General features: G+C 34.1%; 1 protein-coding gene across 3 annotated transcripts in view; it reads right to left on the minus strand.

Annotated features, from left to right (window-relative positions):
- PDZ-GEF (PDZ domain-containing guanine nucleotide exchange factor) overlaps nucleotides 1-24,322 on the minus strand; it is an 835,430-nt gene that overhangs the window by 450,238 nt on the left and 360,870 nt on the right. Inside the window, exon 1 of one of the 3 annotated variants that reach the window (XM_081771953.1) lies at nucleotides 3,914-4,604. The exons of the other annotated variants lie outside the window; for them this stretch is intronic. The gene's annotated coding sequence lies outside the window, so the exon portion shown is untranslated. Of the gene's footprint in view, nucleotides 1-3,913; nucleotides 4,605-24,322 lie in introns of those variants that run through there. 3 annotated transcript variants of the gene reach the window in all.

The following is a 24,322-nucleotide window of genomic DNA, read 5'->3' on the forward strand; positions in this document are numbered from 1 at the left end:
TATACGTATCCACGCAACCTCTTACACATTACGTAGTGTTGACACCCTCCTGCATCTTTCATATGAAAATCTGCAAATTCAAGATTTTAAGCGACGCTTCAAGCTAAGCATTTTAAGACCTTGTGTAACCATAGGAAAAGCATTCTATTATAAATGGCAGGTAGGGTTACCGTGCGACTAAAAAAAAAAAAATAATAATAATTTCACAAAAAAATGTGTATTACAAGACATCAATAGCATAGCAATAATATGTAATTTATACAACTAAACTTTTACAACACCCATTACGGAAATTTTATTAACAAATATATATTTAGAGTAGTCTCCAATCCCAAGATTTTAATACACTTTATCCTCATACTGAATTTGTCCTCTCCCAAAATAAATTTGTGTAAGTGCGTGGCCTGGACTATCTTGGGTCCGCACCACAAGAGCACATATCAGGTTAAAAGGGGATGTCTGGTAACCCTAAATGGCAAGTCACTTACGCCAAATTAGTAAGCTGCCATACGATAAGTCTCCTGCTAACACACTAGGTTTGACCCAATATTATCAGCTTCACATAGTTTTTTTTCCTAAAATGATGCCCTAACCAGATTACTCTCTCTTTTTTATATATAATCTCCAACATTCCCTTTCTTAGTGATTCTAGCACTTTCTGAATGGTAATCTGTGCGATTCAGCTAACTTTCGCCTCCTTTACCCACGTCCATAATTTTATCCATGGAGATTAACATTGATCTTTTACTTGGATGAACTTATTTCTACTGATACTGAATTTCATAAGGCATAGGCCACAAGCATGATTAAAGAAAACGACCCAACTTTTAATGACATGGGTCAAGCAGATAAAAAGAAAATAAAAAAGCACTAATCAGGTAGAACTAAAATGAATGAATGTTTACAAAATGGACTATGAAAGAAAAAGCGACTGAAGTTTCTGGAGTACGTATAGCAGCACGAACCCTCCACTTCGGGGATTAACTTGATTGACAATTCCCAAGAAAAAAAGAGGGATCTTAATGCACAGGCCCTATCCCATATATCATTAGCTGATTCGGTTTAGCAAGCAATGTGTATTCTTTGCAGTTATCAATCTGCAACGGGGAAGACCTTACTCACTGTCAGTTTATTCTTCCCTTCTACAATGATACAAACACATAGACAAAAAGGAAAAAGAGAAAAAACACGGAACGCCAGAACATGTTGCTCATTTTCAGCAACTTCATAACATATCATACATTTATGACATATTTTACTTTGAGCAATTCACTGACTGATTTGATGCCTTAAAACTCATTTAATAGTGTAATTATCCTATTACAGCAAAACAAACCTTACCTATACTACTAAATATCTATTATCATATGAACCACAAACTACTGAAAATAGCCACTATAACAAATGGATTGTACTTTAATCTTTTTACATTAAATTTGCTGGTTCAGTATCTGAATTGTCGATACTAGAGGACGACAAAGCGTCTTCTCGGAGATCGATGTGTTCCAGTGAATGTCTAAGTTACCACTTATTTCTCTAGCGCGCGACGCCCTATCCTAATTGTCAACTTACCCCTTGATCCCAGTCCCTAATTTCTTTCTAATATAATCAAATCAAAGAGAAAGAATCGTGCCCCTACTCTATAGGACCAGTTTTCCCGGAGTAGGGCAGAATCGTAGTGTTCGAGATGAACAACAAGCAGGATCAATCAATCAAATGTCTGTTTATCATCCAGGGTTCTTGGAATATTCTCCAGCCCACAACCCCGTTTTTCTCTTGGCGGGAGGGGTAAGAACACACAAAACCCCCTCAAGAAACTTCAAAACGTGGATGGAAATAATAACCCTAATGTGTCTTAATTACTTCCTTAATCAGTATTTCTCTGTACATGCCTACTTTCAGAATTGGCTTAAAATATGTACTTATCACGTTATCACCAGAATAGAATACCATTGAAAAATAAAACGTTTGGAAATCATGTAGGTCACGCCTCATTAAGGTTTGAATCATGTAGGTTTGGTAATTTTGCCTGCTCAAAATCAAATGTCCTCTGAGGGTGTTCAACTGTATTCTAATCATACAAAAGAAAGAATGAAAAGGATCTTCCTTGTGATTGAATCACAGTAAAACGGCTAACAGTTTGAAACGAATTTTTAGGTTAACTTTACAACGCCCGCTCCAGCAGGTATACTCACTCAGAAACGAGAAATTACACATTAATAATTTTATGAAAATGGATCAAAACTTACTTAACCTTAAACTAACCCATTCCTAACTCCTACCCTACTTATTTGTATCTTACTCAGCTCTACTCTACTCTACTATACTTTTTAAACCCTATCCTACCCCACTATACTTTTTAAAAGGGCCCTACTTTTCGATGCGCAGCTGGAGCGTGTCTTGTAGCTTACCCGAATTTTTGAACATAGTTATTACGCACCTGGAACTGGACTTTTATCATTTACATTAACATGTTTATTCTATGAGGGGGAGCAGGGGGACAAAATAGATGCAAACATTTGAGCACCTCATGATCCTGTCAAGTCAGAAATGGATGAAACCTGGTACATAAGCTCCTGATTAAAAATAAGTGGACCTCAGTATGAACGTTTAGTGAATTCCGTTTTAAGGGAAGGGAGGTTACTGTCATTTTATTTTTCATATTGAAAGTGATAGTACTGTTGTCTGATTGTATCACGAGAAACGGTTGAACAATTTGAAATTAATTCTTGAACATTATTAATATCTACCTTAAGCTGGCTTTTTATCATATTACTTCGATTGAAGTAATCGAGGAGTAATCCTAAGGGGGTTCAACATTTCAGCCAAAAATATAGTGCTGGTACGCCTATCAAGTTAGGATGATGAACCTGACAAAATTCCCTCTGCTTCGTTGAAAATTTCCGCTTCAATGGAAGGAAGAGGTCATTTTCTATAATTTCTTCCTTCACATTTAAATTGGTGTTGCCTGTGATCGCAACAAGGGAAAACGGTTAAGCAGTTCGAAATGAATTTTTGAACATAGTATCTACATCGAGTGGGGTTTGTCCATCACGAAGCCCACTTGCTGGGACTAGGTACCTGGACTTCATGCTCCAGAGTGAGCGCTCTACCACTGAACCACTGTGGCTCCACAAGAGAGCTCCATAGTTGTATGTGTACTTTAAAACATGAATACTTACATGGTATTTTAAGTAAGAATATGGCTTTAAAAGTACGTACAAAATTTAATAAAACCTACTTTTTAAAACCAGATTGAATGGTTATTTTTTTATCATTACTATTTTGATACCGGCGGTGTTTCATGGGGAAGGCCAACTCTCCCTCAAAATCAGTTATGCATTGAGCTTTTTTTTTTCTTAAAAAAAAAAATCATCGAAATCCACTTATCGTTCCCCATACATTACTATATCTTCTAAATTTTTAAATGTCAAAAGTTGATAGAATAATTTCAAGCATCATCCTTTACTTTAGTAACGAATAATATTCAGAAACAGGTACAGGCGGTTGGTTCTTACTCTCTTTTTTTCACGAGTTGTTACGTTTTTGTTCACAGGCATATGCACCTGTTGCTCGCGCCTTTTGATCTGATTTTTGAACTGTTCCAATGATCTCTGCAGCACATTCAATAGGAATACATTTCTCCATGGTCAAAGATACTTTCACGACGAAAAGATAGCAAATGAATTGGAAACCTGATGTAAGCTCTTTTCCTGTTTGTTTACAAGGACAGCAAGTTCTTAGGAAGATGTAGTTTCAAACAGTCTACAATGTACTAAAACAAGTTTTGAAAGCTTCAACTACCATTATGTATATAGTGAGAAAAAAAAAAAAAAAAAAACAATCAGCATATTATGGAGAAAAAGAGTAAAGGTTAGTGAAAGAGTACATGTTATTTTCCATTTAGCCTTACCTCTCATCATCACTGTCTATGGTCGGTGTAGGCGTATGAGCATCCAGTTTGAAAAACTAAGAGAGTTTACTTCGTCCCCACTCACAAAATTTGCACCAAAAGAGTAGAATCTGTCGCTTCCAAATATCACTAGCACATTCACCAAATCACCACATTTTGTAGAATAAATATACTTTGAAACGATATTCTGCAACTTTTAACTTGTTATCTAAGAAACACAATTTTAATTTTTCGCACTTTATTCTGTACAATGTTATACTTGTCTAAAAGGTTCAATCACATGTTTTCTACGTAGAAAACAGACAACCGCATCTTGCTATTCTCTTACAACACAACACTATAATGCCACAACACTTGTTTTCGTTTTCAATATTCGCGAAGTAAATACATCCAGGTATTTTATTTAATATTTATTCTACACTGCACTGTTTCTCGTAAATTTCTTTTCACCTTTTATTAAGTTGGTGATTAAAACAAGAACACTTTTTTCTTGTAAATATAAAACGTTAAATAAATCACAAAACACACTACACGCACACAGCTACGAAACCTGAACGTATTATGAACACTCGTGATAATTCCCTTCCCACAGGCAATTCTCTTTCAGTTCCCCTCTCTCTTCTCCCACTTCTCCCACTCCACACTGGTATAGTAGTCTCGACACCACAAGACCGACTTGCCAATTGGAGATCGTCGACTCACACACACAGAAACACATACACGCACACCATTCATACAACCCCTACTGGGGTCGAGAGTTTCTCCTCACGGCACGGTTCTGAACACGGCGACGTTGCCATACTTTTTCCCTTTTGTTGTGCTATAACTTTGACAGACATTCCATCCCAAAGACCACTCAGTATTATTCCCTTTTATTTTTATTTATTAAAAGAGAGAGAGAGAGAGAGAAAGAATAGCAACTTGTTATCTCTATCCTTTTATTCTTCGCCAACAATTTTCTTATCTCTCGCGATGACATTTATAAATTCTGTATTGACATTTTAACATATAACAACATTACATTTGTATTACAGTATTGATAATCAAGCGACAAAGTAACCGCACAAATGTAAGGCATGTTCGAAACTTCCCCACCCACAAAACCGTCCTGAGATGCCTGCTTGCCAATACTACATTTTTAGGGAGAGCTGTATTGTTGCGAGGTTCATTTGATTTCAATTGTAACAATGCAACACGTATATCGGTTACAAAATTTGCCATAGCTTGTATTTTGTAGACAATCAGACATTGCACTCAAAGATTTTTTTTTCTAAATCTGTATCTTCCCATTTCTTATTTAAATTTTCTTTCGCTTCAGGTGGTTCAGCCCTCAATTCTGGTGCGTGGGGTCTCTGGTTCGACTCAGCTCTCGTCAAATAGGCTTTGTAGTGGACAAATACACTGTGGGGGGGGGGGGTTCTCGGGATCATCCTGTTTACTCCCGCTTTATTCATTCCATTTAATGGGAGGGACGGTGGCTCTGTGGTAAAGTGCTTACTTGTACGTGGGGTCCTGGTTCGAACCTCGGTCAACGAAGTTTGTGGTGGACATCGCAACCGTGGGTTTCCTCAGGGTACTCTTGTTTCATCCCACATTCTCATTCCACCAATGCTTCCATCGTCATTCACTTGCCTTAATCATCCGTCTCCTTTAGCCTAATGGACATAATCGTGAAACCTTAAACTGACATATTTCATTTTTCCGCCATTTCCTACATTTTCAACATCTTTGTCTCCCTTAGTCTCTCTCGGTGCATAACAGTGAGATATGCATCACCAAATATCAATTATGAATTAGAATTATTCAAATATTTTTCAGCTGAATTAAAATAGAAGTAAGGATTTAAAAAAATGGCAGATGCTGGTTATCAGCATTGCTAACCGTTCTCTAACACTGCCATAGATCTCCGTTAACGTTTTACACATCGACACCATTGTTTTGAAGTTATGCTGAATTCAGAGTTCTGAATAAGGTTCCCAACTGTCCTAGGTTGGGCAGGATTAACCAGGAATTATACGTCTTGTCGCGGAAGGTTTTTTTTTTTTTTTTTTTCACCGGGACGGTTAAAATTTCGGCATTCAATCTTCTGTCATGAATAAGAATATACGTTACGTTGGTTATTAAAAAATAAATTAGTAATCTGAAATTTATAACTGTTGCAAGTTTCAGGAAAAAATATCAATTTAAAAATTTAGCTGAGGTGACGACGAGTAATCTTCCCAGCAGTAGTGGTTGTGAAAAGAAAAAATCTTTTCCGTGTATGTTCATGAAATTTATTTTCTTCTTTGCACTGAAAATCGTTTGGAAACAAAGACAGTCTTTTATATATATATATAGTAGGACCGAAGGTTTGTTAGTTTTTTCTCTCAGTAAGTACGACCCTTGACGGTTTTTTTTTTTTTTTTTTTGGAATATGCCATAACAAAGTATTTTTGTTTGTGTGTGTTTGTGATGATTATGATAGTTTTGCGAAATTTATTTCCTTTTTTTAAATATAAAAATGTGTGTTTTATGGAGTTATGCTGTTTAAATGGAAATTACAGACAAGGAAATAAAAATATCAGTTACAATAAAACTAAGTATGTAATGTTTAGAAATTTAACTTCACAATTTAAGTTGTAATATAAAGGTTTCCTTCTTTTTCTTTCTTTTTACAAATCTGTCTGGTAACAGGTATGCTCCTCGATCCTTGTCACTACCAGGTAAATGAGTACAAACAGACCCATCGTCGAATATTTGTTGCAGAATAGGTTAATCCATACTGGGAACCTTAATTCTGAATTAATTAATTACTTATGTCTATACGAGTTTTCACGTAACTGTGCTTTTAACAAAGCAGATAGGTCGTTCGTATCTCAAGAAGAATCGATTGCAAAAAACGAATATCGATACCTCTCACTATTTTTGTACTACTGAACTATGTATTACAGCGATATATCCCTATTATAATTAATCTGTACCTATATTATCAACATTGATCAGAGGCGCAATAATTAAGCATATAGCTTAGATATAATTAAAAGAAAGAACGCTGTTATTGACAGGACATGTTGTCATGAGTAAGATTATTAGTTTGTTATTGATAGAACATGTTGTTATTGTCGAGATTATTAGTTGTTATGGGAAAGATCATTACTGAGTTATACACACGAAATTAGAGGATACGTATACGAAAGATATGGTTGCTGTTGATATTTAATGTACGTATAAAACAGAAGAATAAATCGACGATATCTGGACGCAATTCATGTTTATGGTTAGTAATTAGTAGCTGATATGTTTATTATAATAACATGATAATTTAAAGATACGTAAAACGAATCAGGGCTAAAGCGAAGTATTTATATATATTTCGTTTTATCTGGTGCCGGAACCCGGGACTATACTATACTATTTAGTTCCGAAGAATAGTAAGAACTGAGTTTATGTGTATACGTATTTTATGAGTTTCACTACTTTGAGAAGTGGGAAGAGAATCCAAAGAATTAGCAATATGCAGGATTCCGAGATTGAAGAAGTACCCAGTATTTCAAATGAAACCATATCTGGAAATGCCGTAACTGTGTCTGAACATTCCTATTCTAATCTTATTGATATGTTTAGTCAACTACTTGATACTAAATTTGATCAACAACAAACTAAATTGGATCAACAACAAAAATTGAATGATGAAAAGTTAGAACAGATGCAGAAATTGAACGATCAAAAGCTGAAATCAAACGATGAAAAGCTAGAACAGATACTAGCGCAGCATAAATCTCTTTCAGATAAAGTACAAGGTGTGCAAGAAAATTTTGATCGCTTGCAATACAATTTGAAAGAAAATTTGCAAGTATTAGCTGATGAAGTTACCAACAAAATTACAAATGATATGACGCGAGAAGTTGATACTAGGTTTCAACAATTTAGTAACAAATGGCAAGATAGACAGGATCAACTAGCTCTAGAAACAGAGTCGATAAAGAAAGCCGTTGAAGCCGTGGAATCGACGACAGCCCAACAAAAAAATCAGATAGTGAATATTACTGCCCAGGTTAATTCACATAGCATACTGATATCCAACATACAAGAGGAAATCAGATCGTTACAAGAGAGGGAATGTGACTACAATAATCCTATGTATAAGGAGGCTTTGGGTACTCCCAACCAACAGGAAACATTGCATCATCAACAGGAAACATTGCATCTTCAACAGGAAGCATTGCATCATTGCCCGAGAACTCCATTAATAGAAACTGACGGGATATCTTCTTCTAAGAGTTCTACTGATGATGGTTTAGTTGTGGAAAACCACAGAAGGCGATTCCAAAGTCCAGATCGCAAAAGGAGAAAGGAGATAAATAAGTGCAAAAGGGTTCCAGACCATTATCAACGCCAACAAAAACATAACTATAGCAAAATAAACGTTAAGGTCAGTGAAATTAAGGCCATGACTAAATTCAGCGGTAAGTGTGACGAAACCGCAAGCTCGTTCTTAGAAAAATTTGAAGCAGAGTGCGAGATTATGGGTGTAGATCAATCTAAATTTATGAAGTTGTTACCACATCTGTTACTTCCTCCTTGTTCCTTGTGGTTTAAAGCTATTCGCGACCATATAAAATCCTACGAAGAATTTAAACGGGCCCTGTTGGCTAATTACGAAAATGATTTCTTGTTAGCTAACCGTGATGCGATGGTGCGAACTCGACACTATTCACCTCGGGTCGATAAATCTCTTACGGATTTTACAATCAATGCATATAATGAACTTAAACTCGTCAATCCGTTTCAGCCCGAATCCAGAATAATCGCTTCCGTACGCATTTTATTGCCATATAAATTACAACAAATTCTGTTGTCAGCTCAATGCGTAAACTTCAATCATCTCATAATTTTAGTTCAAAACTTTGAGAATCAATTCCCGAATCCTAATGGGAGTAATCGTAATCCATCGAATCCGATTGCCGTTAGAAACTTGAATATAACTAATGAAAATACCGAAAATCTTCGCAGCGATGAGAGATCACGTGACAATACTGGCATTGGAGTTAGTGAGAGATCTGTTATACGTACTGGAACTGGAGCCAATGGAAGATTCATTTCTAGCGGTAGAAATGGAACGAATTATAATAATCCGAGGAACAGTTGGACGAACGGGAGAAACTTTCGTGGAAGACGCAATTACAGTAACAATGTCATGCATACCGGTGTAACTCAAAACAGATGCAATTGGAGATCTCGAGATGGCAGGAACTGTCGGAATAGGACCGAAGTAATGAATGAAACAGGAAATGGATCAAGAGAGAATAACCAAGATTGTGGTGTTCAATGTACTTTAATTGACTCATTTATTAATCATAATTTAAACTAAAACCCGCTGATATGGTTGGGGTTAATCCCATATCAGCTGTAGGTTCTCATGATTATTCGTCTCAATGTTCATCTAATAGTTTATTTGAGCAACATGTTATGATGTGATTAATTTATTTTATCTTTGTATTAACTTTGAATGTTATGTTTACCTTTATTTTACTTTACATGTTCAAAAGAGATTTGATTGTGTTAACTTGAAATCCATGACAGTGAACTTAAATTGAAGCTTTTAAATGTAATTATTGCCTTCTGATCTTGTTGTTGTTTTGATAAGATGACGATCTTAATTATAAATAATGTTGTTTGTATATGGATGTTATCGTTCAATGTAAAAGAGGAACAATTAACTAGTAACTCTGTGTAAGTCATCAATTAGTTATAATTTTGAATAGATCCATAAATGATATTTGTAATGAATCGACGTTTTATGATATGTAATTAGTAATAAAAGAAAAATGTTATTATAAATGAATTGATATATATATATATGGAGAAAGAAGAGAAAAGAAAAATATTTATATTGATGTAATAATAATAATTAATACGAGGATTGATGTAATAATAATTAGTACGAGGGCTATTCAAAAAGTGAATGTTTTGAAAATATACAGGGTTCTTTCCTTCTCTGTAATACTGTTACGGAATTCCCGTTCTGGGCGACATCTACAGCGATATATCCCTATTATAATTAATCTGTACCTATATTATCAACATTGATCAGAGGCGCAATAATTAAGCATATAGCTTAGATATAATTAAAAGAAAGAACGCTGTTATTGACAGGACATGTTGTCATGAGTAAGATTATTAGTTTGTTATTGATAGAACATGTTGTTATTGTCGAGATTATTAGTTGTTATGGGAAAGATCATTACTGAGTTATACACACGAAATTAGAGGATACGTATACGAAAGATATGGTTGCTGTTGATATTTAATGTACGTATAAAACAGAAGAATAAATCGACGATATCTGGACGCAATTCATGTTTATGGTTAGTAATTAGTAGCTGATATGTTTATTATAATAACATGATAATTTAAAGATACGTAAAACGAATCAGGGCTAAAGCGAAGTATTTATATATATTTCGTTTTAGTATTAAAACCGTAAGTAATAGTAAATTTCAACCACTTCGACTTCGGTTCTGGGTTGTGATGATCTCTTGAAATTCTGAATCGACTGCAGAAAACCGCTTGTCGCTAACTACTACCATTTCTGTTCCATAGGGATAAATAGTTAAACCGGAACCTATTTTTGTGACGCTGAATCGACTGGAAAAAAACTCGATATACCTTACCGTTTCTATTCTATGAAAATCAGTATTGAAGCCGGAAAGAAGTAAATTCGAATCACCTCTGGTTTTGGTAGTCTGCTACGGATAGTCACGATATGTTGCGTTGAGGCGCTGAATCGTTTGCAAAAAACCACCTTCTCGATTTCTATTACCGTTTTCGTTCTATGGCTATAAACGTTGAAACTAGAAATGTCTACTTTAAACCACTTTCGGTTTGAATAAAGGGTTAACGAAGCATATGGAAGTTACTTATGGTACGCTGAATCAATTGCAAGAAACACAGTTTGATATCTATTACCGTTTTTGCTCTGGTACCTGTCGACAGATAGACGAACAAAGCCGTTCTACTAGTAGTAGAGGACTTCCGACACTTATGCATAGCATAGTTTGGAAATCTAAAACGAACACAAATGCTTTAAAATACGTGATAGCACGAGAATGCTTTAAGAAAGCAGATGATTTAATGTTATTGACAAATTATATCCTGTGCTAACGCCCAAAGGTCTTCTCCCTGTATTTTGTCCGCGAGTCCCAGTTTTGTTCCCGATGGAAATACATGAGGCTCGGATATTATATTACGTTGTAAGGTGACGCTTCATATATTCTTAAAGCTAACAGTGACTACAAATCCAAACAAGCAAATCATAGAAATATAAACTTAAGTTCCGTGCACGCTGAATGCATTGTATATGAGGGGTCCCATCCAGACAGGCCATTTCGGGAGTATAAGATTTACATATCAATTTTAATCAATAGTTTAAGTAATATACTATTGAAAAATGAAAAACTCATATTGGCGGAAAAATTTTTCCCCGCCCAAAGCAGAACTTAAACTAACATTCCTGCCGTTATCTATCCACACTATCTTCGGAGGTGAGTACCTATTTGCAGTAGAATACGCAATTGGGGTTCGGGTTTTTAACCCTTCTTTGAGCAAGATACGGAAAAATAAGTATTTACTATATTAATATATATATACATAGGTACAAAAATCATGCATATCCTGAAAAGACTAAGATTGAGTGCTTGAATTCCCTCTAATGAAATTCTGTGTATGTCAATGTCTATTTGAGTTCTGCCAAGCTTAACCAGGTTACATGTTTACTATATGTTTAATTCTGTAAGTTCGTATTCGTAACTTTCACATCCTATATAATGAATTAACAACTTATACTACCTAGGTGTTTGGCATATTTTCGATGGTTATGAATACTTTTATTGTATTTTCATGTGTCCTCTTAAGTAAATAATTTCCCGGTTTGATATAGATTAACGTGTTGCAGATTCTGCATATGTTTTCATGCGCAGAGTTCAGTTCCACTTCTTAGAAACTGTGCAGTTATTAAAAGTTCTGAAGCAGTTCTACATCTATTTTATTGAATTCTTTTGTAGAAATATTATTATATTACTTTTGTATTTTCTTGTTATACATACAAGTCGACTTCTCAGTTTACATTAGAGAAGACCTCTTAAAACGAAATCCTCAGGACTCTTTCTGACGGGAAACCATACCAAAAGAACGAAGAAAACTTAAAACATAAAAAAAGGCGGCGATGGAAGCTGCAACGAGGAAAGGAGTTTCGGTGAGGGCTTTGTCCTCCCGCAAGGCAAGATTTCACGCAAAAGAGAAACTGCGTCTGTATGCATGCACTACATCCATCGCCTCTGTGCATCTGTAAAAACTTCGTGACAGAGTTCTGAGTGCTAGAAGCAGCTGCAAAAGAAGCCCTTTTCTCAACATATATCCAGCCATCTAAGAAACACATAGGGTGGTTACAGCCAGAAACCAGTATATACTTTTTCGTGGAAGAACAATAATAATAATAATAATAATAATAATAATAATAATAATAATAATAATAATAATAATAATAATAATAATAATAATAATAATAATAATAATAATAATAATTACAAAACTTTAGTTCCTCTTTTTACCACTTGTAATTGTTTACTTTGATGAATTATTTCTAGAATAAGTATAGTCAAAATACTCAATTTATGCCCCCCCCCTTTGTATTATCCAAGCTTTTTGAAAATAAATAAAGAAAGAAAAGTACCGTATCAACTATCTTATATAAGATATTTGTCTTAGCTTAATATTTCTTTCGTACAGTCAATTTTAATTCATTTATTTCTCTATTATGTATATATAAATGAGTTAAACTATCTCTAGTGGCATAATTTTAATTTTATGATGGCAAGAGGATGTATATTCCAATTGTTTCGTAGATTCCAATTGATTGGTTCATTGGTGTATATACCCGTATATTGCAGAAGTTTAACCCAACTCATCCGATCTGAATCAAACTTGGCATGGTGGCAGATCCTGACCTACTATACAAGAGAATGAAATATAATGGTATGCAGGTTTTCGGTTCCCAAGTTAAGGCCCATCAAATTTGGGAGTCGGATTTAGATAAATTTTTGCTAATCAATTTTAATAAAGATTTTCTTTAACACTTAATGAAAGATTAAGGACACTTGTCATCATCCAGACTTTATGAGGCACATTTTTACTGCATGTTCTTATTTTACCATTTCACGAAATCACACAAGTTCTATATCAAATTCTACGTACAGACGACTTGTAGCGTAGCTGCATATATAATGTCATGTATAAACGCCCCCTTCAATTGTCAGGATGTCCTTCATTCAATTGAAGGATCTCCTCCCCTTTCCTACACACTTACCCACTTTACGTACATTACTCATGCACTCATCAGTTGGATTTATCACATGGCCACGTGAAGGGAGCACGTGACAAACACTGCCTAATATATACAATATCACTTCTCTTTTTTCCCCTTCGTCATTAAACGGCGACAACTGCACAAAGTCAAATACAACCTTTAAAAAAGTAGAAAATGTGTCCATATTCAACTCTGTCACGTCCTACATATTTGTTCCGGTTTAACCATGTACTGTACCTTACAACAGATAGAGTAGCCAGCATCAAACGGTACAATACTTCTTCTTTTCAAGCAAATAAAATCTAAAATGCAATTGTCAATATAACTATAAAGCTTTTTTAAAAAGCTTTTTCGAGAACAGTAATAAAATTTGTTAGGAGGTAATCCCGTATCAGTCTACGCAAAATTCTTCGTACAGCAATGCAACGCGTTAAAAAAAAAAAAAAAGCAAAAGTCATTATAATTGCGATTATCGCAAACTAACTAGGCCTAAATCAAAAATTTTCGTTGGTTGATGCAAACCGCCACGAAATATGCCCATTACATGCAACAGAAACTTTAATTTGAAAATATAAAATTTCACTGAAGACTACAAACTGCTAAGTTTCAACTGTTGAACTTATAGAGGTTATAAGATATTAAGGGCTTGGACTCGTATTATTTTTGACATGTTAGAAAGTATAGAGCTCAGAAACCGCACGGAATGAGATTAAACTCTTGTGTTGGAAGCACTTAAGCCTGCTGAGAAAATTCTACTACATCAGGAATTAATAAAATGCACAGGCCAGCAAAAAATTATCTCACATTCATTTTTAAATTTAAATTGTTATATGCTTAGACCCTAAGCAATATTTCATCACAACATATAAACCTAACAGTTTAATATATATAGACTAGCTGAACCTCACAGCGCATCATTCACATATGAGCATGGAAATCCTTGTCATTCCTCACAATACCTATACATGTCTCTTTACATACACAAGTAAAAGACGTCTTGATAAAAATCGGCAAGGGGTACCATAAAGAGAAGATTTTTTTAAAAAATTAACTTTTCAATATCTCGCGCCGTTTACAAGATTGAGCCTCTTTCCGGTTGGAATTTCTAATTCATGTATGATCAGTGTTTTCTTTTTTGCATGCAGTACGTAATAAGCAAATACATTACATACACAATTAATTATAATGTCAGTGATATATGGTGTTCATTGGGAAAAACACTCCAAACAATAAAGATTCATCTTAACCTGGAGATATTGTTATCCTTCGTTTTTAATTATCACTTGGCCATGAAGGATATACTACCTGAGAGATATACTACCCCCACATACAATTATGTTGTGTTGGAATATATAACCCGTAGGATATCATGCTTTAGTTTTTTTTTTTTTTTAATTTGCACTTTCAGTGTATCCCTAAAAAATGTAATAAATAAATAACGGCTAAGATTTTTTTTTTAAATATTCAATGAGAACTGGGCAATCTACACAAAATTTGGAATCGACCAGCAAAAATGGCACGTTTCTAGCACTTGTGGTTTTCGAGATATTATTGTCGAAATAATTTGAGACAAACATATAATGAAATGAAATGAAATCTTTAAGTTTTACATATAAACCTAGCATTTTAACCCCTTCCACTACGATTTCTCTTCTGAATTCTGATAATTGAAGTATGTTATGAAAGTGTATTATAGATGGTTTATCACTATATTAACTTTCAAAACATCAATATAGTAACCCTACGTGATGCTACAATAGTTTAAATTTTATGACGAGTGTAGCTCGTCATTGTACGATTTGGCACCGGGAGGCCATAACGAGCTAGAATCGTGATTTCAGTGCAAGGGGTTAATATATAGATTCGACAAAATAATGTAAATGCTATTTTCTGTTAGAAAGCTAAATTAATTAGCATTCCTACCATAATTGTGTGACGGGTAAGTAAATGATGAAGCTGGAGTGATGGTAGCAGGAAGAGTTAATATTTCAAAAATCGCTCATCTAGGAAACCATGAATTTCTACAAAAGTAATTTATCGTATGTAATATTGCTTATTTAAATCGACTTTTTTAAAATGTACTACTCAACAAATATGAAAGAAACTAAAGCTGAAAAGTAGAGCAAAATCCCGCTATATAAAGAACAAAATGCAACTAACGTATGAGTCAAACAATTGAATGAAGCAAAAACAAGCTTTAGGTTGATCTGTTGATTCTCTGTGTAACAGTTTCTCCGCCATTCTCTTCTCACAGTTTGCCCATTCAATTCTTACAGCTTCTTTTCTTCAATACCATTCCCAGTGGCGCCTCTGCTCTGAGCGTGTGAACTGTTTTGAACTGCAGACAACAAAGAAGTACAAAAACTCTTCTTTGAGAGGTTGAACATGAAATGACGCAAGTAAAATAAGCAACCAAAGGCAGAGAAAAAGCAACGATTGTTTTATGACCAATCACTTTTATCGCTTTCTTTTCTTTCCAGCAACACTGAATATATAGACCTATATATCTTTAGCTTCAACATTAGCTTTAGCAGTTAAATCAGTATTAAAAAGCAAGTATTTCTTTGGAAACACGCAAATAATTAACTATGCATAACTTACAGTCACTGACAGATGTTATTCATAAAAAAGGAGCTTCGTTCATCAAACTGTTCGGTAAAACGTACTGAATCGCGGATATTCGGTTCTAGGGTAATTATAACCTAACAATAACCCTGGTGGTACAAAACAGTAAATACTACCGGAACTTTTTTTCCTGAAGGTTTTAAACATCCAATTTCTCTACATATTTTTAACTTTTGCATTTGTGATTTTTTTTAAATGTAGGAGTGCATCCATAAATTTTCGATGGGATGTCCACCACCTATATTTTCATTATATATATATATATATATATATATATATATATATATATATATATATAGAGAGAGAGAGAGAGAGAGAGAGAGAAAGGGTTGATTAATTCGTGTGTCAATTTCATTTGTTCACTATGCAAAAGTGGTACGAAGTAAACCCGTGCAATTTGATGTAACTTTAGATGAAGGACATAAGTTTTGTTTCGCCATAGAAGCATGTCACTCGTACTAAAGATTGAAGAGATATAGGGTCAAATTTCGATTTTTTCCTTATGGGATTACAATGGTATATTCTGAAAAAGCCTGAAAAAAACGTAAATCGAAGTGATAACAAAGAAAAAGCTGTATGGTATGATTCTATGTCGCAAGCCAACCAAATATGCGTCAATCAAGTGTCATGGTCAGAGGTCACTGTCAGATGAAAGCCACAGGTCACTTTGAGAACCCATTTGACATGATGAGGTACGGACATTGCATTGTTTTCAGTGTATTCAAATGGGTTCTCAAGATGACCTGTGACCTTGATCTGATCGTGATCTCTGACCTTGACACTTGATTGACGCATATTTGGTTGGCTTGCGACATAGAATCATACCATACAGCTTTTTCTTTGTTATCACTTCGATTTACGTTTTTTCAAGCTCTTTCAGAATTTACCATTGCAATCCCATAAGGAAAAAAAAAAATCGAAATTTGACCTTTGACCCTATATCTCTTCAATCTTTAGTACAAGTGACATGTTTCTACGGCGAAACAAAGCTTATGTCCTTCGTCTAAAGTTACACCAAATTGCACGGCTTTACCTCATACCACTTTTGCACAGTGAACAAATGAAATTGACACACGAATTAATCAACCCTCTGTATATATATATATATTATAGAACTGGAATGTTTTTGTAAGAGAAATAGTACAGATGAATACAGATGAAGTGTAAGATCAAATTTTTATGCTACATCAATCATTTCTCTGTTAAACAATTTTAGTTTTATTAAGAAGATGTACAAATGTATGTTGAGTTAGGAAGTTTTGGGAGGGTCCGGACCCAGTGGACACCCCCGTGGGTGCGCCCCAGCTTCAATGTAAAACGATTCGAAGACTGGAACAACAGTTTAATTATGTGCATTTAAAGGGCGATACTGTCAATTTAAAGCTTTCTGCTAATTTCTTCCATTTGTTCAGATTATGAAGCATGCTTCGCAGCCAGTAAAATTTCATGTAAATACAAGCTGTTTTCATGAATTTCTTCAGGAAAATAAATTCACAGGCATACTAGGCTAATATACAGAGTGGCCCAAAAGTAGGTATACAACCCTATAAAGTATGACATTTTAGTTTATTAAGATAATTAGTTTATTTGCTTCTGTTTGTTCCAAGCTTAAGGTATGAGTGAAAAGAGATGAAAAACGCATAATAAAAAAATGTAAGTCACTGCTTGTAGGAATAACAATAAGTAAATTATATAAAATGCCATAAGCCGGTCAGTACGGGACTGTATACCTACTTCTGGGCCACCCTGTATTTCCTCAAAAGGACACTTTAGCCACAATTGCAATCTTCTACCGAATGTGAACGGGAGTTCTCTTAGGGAGTATTGCCCACGAGAGGAGACATGTTTTCCTGTCTCGTTTCGTACATTCTTGAAGAATTATCTCGCCTCGCCTCGATTCTAAAATAATAATTAATTCCTCGTCTGGTTTTGTTTTGTAGATATATGTACAAACTTAATGTCCGATCTTCTTAATTTCATTTAGAAGTTATCAGAATCCTTTTGCGTCACAAGAGGTCCATGAAAGGTGTGATATAACAGCATTTACATTATATTTATCATTGAGGTAAATTATGTAATGACTTGTATATATTTAAACGGTGATAAATGCTCTTCACTGTGTTCTACGATTACTTTATCAATTTACTTTATCAATGCTTACAAAAGAAAAATGAGTATTGTAACACTAAAACAGTGTTTGAGATCTACGATTCAGTAAATTAGTGTTCCCCACAAGACTTGAGAAGTTCTCATCTCGAAAACGAACGAGAATTGAAATGTTTCTCGTCTCGTCTCGCATTTGAAAACGCAATTTTAGTCTCGGCTTTAATCTCGTTTTCGAGACCAGACATCTCTCTTTTCGTGCGCAAGACTACTCTCAGGTGAGCTTTATTGTAACTTATTGAATGGAGTAATTTTGCACCGAGGATCAGCAAATATGTAGACTCATGGTTGCTCGAATGTCATATTCTCCGGTTGATACCAAAAGCAAGAAATGATCTATGGACGACGGAGAGTTGCTGTAATAACATATTCATGGTGAATATGGCACCCATGGCTGCCCGCAATAGTAGGGCAAGCAGAAATAATCGCCCCCTCCCTGAATTTTCGAAAGGTGTTCTACTCTTGGAAACACACATCAAAACATACTAATTTGCACTCACATACTAAAGTACTTCTTAATATATTTATATTAAAAACTGTAGTACTATAGATTTGTAGTTTATAAGAATATGTGCATAAATAATTGTTCTTCTACACCACCAAAATGTGTGTGTATTTGCGACTGTGCTCGTGTGTACTGTGTTGGTCTTGCGCTCCCCCCCTCCCTCTTAGACTCAGTCTCTTGTCCCTTAGTGGAAAAAATCCTGCGAGTGTTCATGCCAACACCTTCTCTACCAGAGGGGAAAAATGTTAATAACTAATGGTTAGGTAATCAAATAAGCTTCTAGGTAACCAAATAATTATAAAAAGGAAAAAAATGGCAATTTGTTATTATGTTATTTGAGTTTCTTCATACGTATTGAATTTCTGGTTGAAGATGTGTCCAGTTTAGTTAGAAAACATGTTTAATGAATTTGTTTAATTTTTTAGATCACCAGAAAGATCTGTAAGATCATTGGTAAAACGTTCGTTGTCTTTAATGTGGTATAAAGGAATTTATAATTCTTTGTTTACTTTCAATAAAGTATTAATAGTGTTAATGTTACGTTGTAAGGCCTAATGTTTGCTGTGTCTTTTGCAATCTGTACAATTTATGACTGTTTACGGCCTTTATATTGGGGATCGTCGGCCTCAATATTATTGGGTATAACTTACCGTCTAAATTCAAGAGAAACCTCAAGTTTGACGAAACGTGAGCTCCTAAAGCATTCTGAACAAATTTAAATTTATGATGATTTAAATTTATTGATATATAACACAATAGGCACAGGCCTAATTGCAGTGTTACATATTCTATACGTTATACAGACTATATAGGTTAATAAAACTATTGGTAATAATTACATTCGGCTTACAGAATTAATAGACTTCTTAAAACTACTTACATCCATTGCCAGTACATCAAGGTTAAAATTTTCTTTAACTAACCTGTTGTAGGTTGCACTAACTCTCCATATAGGAGATCTGCTTACGACGTTTGTTTTCGCTGTCATACAAAAAAAAAAATGTATTTTTCGAAGCAGTGCGCAATTTAGTGGATGATACTTGGATACATATTTGTTCGTTAAGATCAGGACAGTCTATTTTGCCATGAAAGAGTTGTGTAAAAATAATAAGTCAATATTTCTTCTTCTGAGTTCTAATGTTTCAAATTTAAAATTTTCAACAAGGTTAATGTAGCTTTCAAATTTTGGGTAGAATTTTGTTTTCTTAAGTGTAAGAAGCCTTAAAAACTTATTTTGAGTACGCTCAATCAAGAATGAGTATTTCTGTATATTAAGGTTCCATATATCACTACAACATTCTAATTTCGACCTGACGTATGCATAATACAGCACAATTAAAGTTTGGTCATTTTGGAAATCTTTACTGATTCGATAAATATATCCAAGATTTTTGTAGGCTTCTTTGCAAATAGATCAATATGTTGAATCAATATTTTGAATCAAAAATAACTCCCAAATCCCTTATAAAATCAAGTTTTTTCAGTTTTTCCCCTAATATTGAATAATTATTATATTTAATATATTTTTCTTTTCTAGTGAATGTTAAATAACTGCATTTGCGAACACTTAACTTAAATTTATTGTTTGTACACCAAATTTCAAGATTTTGTAAGTCACTCTAAAGTTCTAAACAGTCCTGAATTGTTTTAATTCTGTTGAATATTTTAAGGTCATCAGCAAAGAGTAGATTTTTAGAAAATTGAAAGCACTCAGGAAGATAATTTACCGCCAAAATGAAAAGTAGAGGTCCCAGATTCGAGCCTTGAGGGACTCCAGATGTTGCATGAAAGATTTGAGATTTATAATTACGATACAGTACAGTTTGTTTACGATTTTGAAGGTAGGAAGCAAAGTATTGCAGAGTTGATTTCGAGAAGTTAAAGGATGCCAGTTTGTTTAAGAGAATGTCATGGTCAATAACGTCAAATGCTTTAGAAAAATCAGTATATATGGCATCTACTTGTCCTTGCTTGTCAAGTTCCTTCGAAATGTCTGCTATTAGTGCTAGATTTCATACAGTAGATCTGTCCTTCAGAAATCCATGTTTACTGACAGATAATGCAGACAAATGGCTGGCTCGAAGAAGCTCAATCGGTATTTTCTAGCGAACAGCAAATCTACCCAAATTACCTATGAATTCATCAACATAGAATAATGAACCGAAATCTCCTCTCTTGATAGTTTATCTATGTTAAATATTTTTATTTCCAATAACCAATCAGATTTACCACAGCTTCGGCCCACGCTTAAAAAAAAAAAAAGAATACACCAATAATAATCGGCTATTGCATATCTACAGCGAATTTGCTGTCCTTTGGTATAAATTTATTTGCCGCCTACATAAATAAGTTTATATGTGATAATACATATAAGATATGAATCATTGACAGAGTAAAGAGGCGGAAACGGGGTAAATTTTGAGAAAATCCTACAAACACAACATTGTTCGTCATAAATAACCACACACTCACATCAATATGCGATAAGCAGTGGCGACTCTTGAGGAAAGTCACATCGTAAAATTTTAAAAGATCGCTACAAATTACGAATAGAAAACTTCCCTAACGTACTAATTTTTCTATACAATAATTAACAGTCAGTAAGTTTTCTTCCTTTAGTTTGTAGCGTAGCGATGGAGTTTCCCATTTTGCTAATGTGATTTTTGCCTCAAGAGACGCCACTGGACCGAACCAAAACTTTTCGCATAAAATGTGAATGCTATAGCCCTAAACCTGTCTAACCATAATTGCTGCAGTAAGCATCAACCAGGGTTATCCAAAATTAAATGAAGATTGGTTCTTCTTTGTACTCTTGATATACAGCTCAACATGAGAAACCATGTATCCACATCCGCTTTCCAATCTAAAATAATAATAATAATGATGATGATGTAAAGTGTTGTTATACTAGAAATTAGGTTCCTAGGTCAGTGTGAGAAAAACGAAGATTTTGCGCGGTTGACGGAATTTGCGGGATTATTTAGTTCCGCTGAAATGCCATGTAAAAGATCTTTGATGTGTTCTGATTTTGTAATTTTTGCAATGGTCACTGAGTTTTATCACATGTTGTTCGGTGTTATTATGTCTAAGAGTACTAACAGCAACAATAATATTGTTTCAGTATGTACTTTGAGTTTCTTTCGTAATAGTTAACGCTTCACGTACGTAGAATGCTCTTTTATTTTTAAAAAGCATGTAATTTAACATCGTTTGTGATAACAATGTTGTTAACACCTCTATTAAGTATAATCTAAAACAGGCTGCCAACAAGCTAGTCATTTAGTGGACAGAACCTGCTTCAATGTAAACCAGCGAATAAATTCAATGCATAACAGCTGAAGCTGAACTAATTTCTTTCTTATTCTTGAAAGACAGAATATTTTGAAGCAGTAGCGCCCGCAAGATTTTTTCCAAGGGAGCGCGAAAGACTGATTCCAAGGATGCAATTAGACCGACACACAAGCAAAGACGAGAATACATACACACTTTGATCCATTCGTTCACACAAAAATTATATAAAATAACAAAAATAGCATATACTTAGGCACATATCTTTATTAATTACAAATAAGCTGTAGTACTATAGTATTTAATATAAATATATTAAGTCCAATTTTAACATTGAACTACAGTATTTTAGACTTCCAAAGTATGCGAACAAGTCTTTTTCCGTCTGTCTGTCTGTTAAGTAAAAATGGTATAGTGATACGTGAGTATGAGTGTGTGTATGTATTGGACATGAGTCCAAAGCAAAAAATAAATAAATAAATCAAATAAAAAACGGTAAGGGACAGCGATATTTTTGACATGTGTTCAGAGAAAAAACGGTAAGACAGCGATAAATTGTTTTTTGGACATATTTTCAGAGAAAAAAGGTAAGAGATAGTGACTTTTTAAAAAACACGAGTTCAGAGTAAAATGGTAACCAGATAGTGATAAATTGTTTTTTGGGCATGGGTTCAGATCAAAAATGGTAAGGAACAGCGATAAATTGTTGCTATTACATGGATTCAGAGAAGAAAAAGGTAAAAGACAGCGATTCTTTTGACATGGGTTCGGACCAAAACCTCTAAGAGATAGCGATAAATTATTTTCTCTTGAGAACATATTTTTATTTCCGCCTGTGTTCCTATATTGAATCTGGAAGTGGTACAGGATCACTACCAGTTTAAATATTGGATCCTCATAGGGCAAAGACAGTAAAAGAGATAGCGAAATATAGTTTTGCTATAAGGATTCAACGTCCCAAAAGTAGGTTCTACTTCAAATTTGCCACTCTATTGAAATCGGAAGCTGAAGCATTTTTGGCTTCATTATTGGTTCCTACGGTTTCTAAGTCTATACAGTAATGTGAAACGAAACCCACTTTCTTATTGATACGATGAATAAAATGTCATTCTCCAGAAAACATTAAAAGTAAAGTGGTGTACTTATGGAATGATAGTAAAACTTTATTGGTCTCATTCAGAATCGTTATTACGTGTGATTAGTGTCATACTTAGAACTTAGCTAACCCTTAAACCAACAGCAAGTACAGGGTGCGGCAGTGAATCGGACGAGTTTAAAAATATCATTACGATGAAATTATGAAATTTATTTGGGTACAACAAGTTAAAATACACACTAGACATAAAATCATTTACTTATTTGTAAGTTTACGTTACCAAACAGAAAACAGTGCGGCACAAAATAAAGAAAATACTGTTCCACCAAAAACGCAGCTGCCCAAAAATTACATATTGCAGATGACCGCCATTCCCATGTACACATTCAGTAACTCTCTTGCTAAGATCACTCTTTACTCCTTACAGCATATCTAGGAGAATTCTTGGAACTTCACAAATGCGACGTTTCAGTTCTGGAATTGATATACAGACAAAAGAAAACTCGATCCTTGAAAAAAAATCATTGTATCATTGTGATAATTTTCTTTTTTTGTAATACTGTTTATTATTATTATTATTATTATTATTATTATTATTATTATTATTATTATTATTATTATTATTATTATTATTATTATTATTATTTTGTGTAATACTGTTTTCTGTTCGGCGATTTAAATTAACAAATAAATAAATGCTTTCATATCTGGTTTGTATTTCAACTTGTTACACCCAAATAAATTTCATTTCCTCGTAATAACGTTGTAAAAAAATCACCCGACTCACTGTCGCACCCTGTATAATTTTCTCACAGATATTGATGGTTCATTCTGTTGTATTTCTAAGTCGCAAGAAGAAAGTAACTTTTATAATAATTATTTCTTTATTTTTCCTTTATGGTCTATTTGTAAATCATAAAAATAGCGTCGATCCTGAAAAGACATTTGTGTTTTTATTGAGATATTTTCAGGAGGAATAAAAAAATGTTTATATTAATATTGAATGTTTTTGTTTGATTTTTTGTGTGGTTTATTTTATTAATTAGGTTCTTTGGTTTTCCTCGTTAAAGTTCTAACTGCGTGAAATAGACATATCATAAAAAATGTGTAGACCATATATATGTCTGTGGATTTGGGATGTTTCTTAATTCAGGTCCTTAATTCGAAATATTTTTGGATTGCTAAGTACGGTTATATAATCAAAGTATGAATAATTGGTTACGTTTTAATTTATTAATGGAAATGTGAAATTCTACTGATAACGGAGATACTTGCTACCTCCCAAGCAAATTCTGAAATGGCGCCACTGTATTGTGATATCATATTATGATTTACACATACTGTTGTGTTATTACGTATTAAAAAATGTACCGAAATTGAACAGCTAAA

The sequence above is a fragment of the Thermobia domestica genome, chromosome 1 (assembly GCF_964235325.1).
Source record: "Thermobia domestica chromosome 1, izTheDome1.hap1.1, whole genome shotgun sequence".
In the NCBI taxonomy this organism is placed as follows: domain Eukaryota; kingdom Metazoa; phylum Arthropoda; class Insecta; order Zygentoma; family Lepismatidae; genus Thermobia; species Thermobia domestica.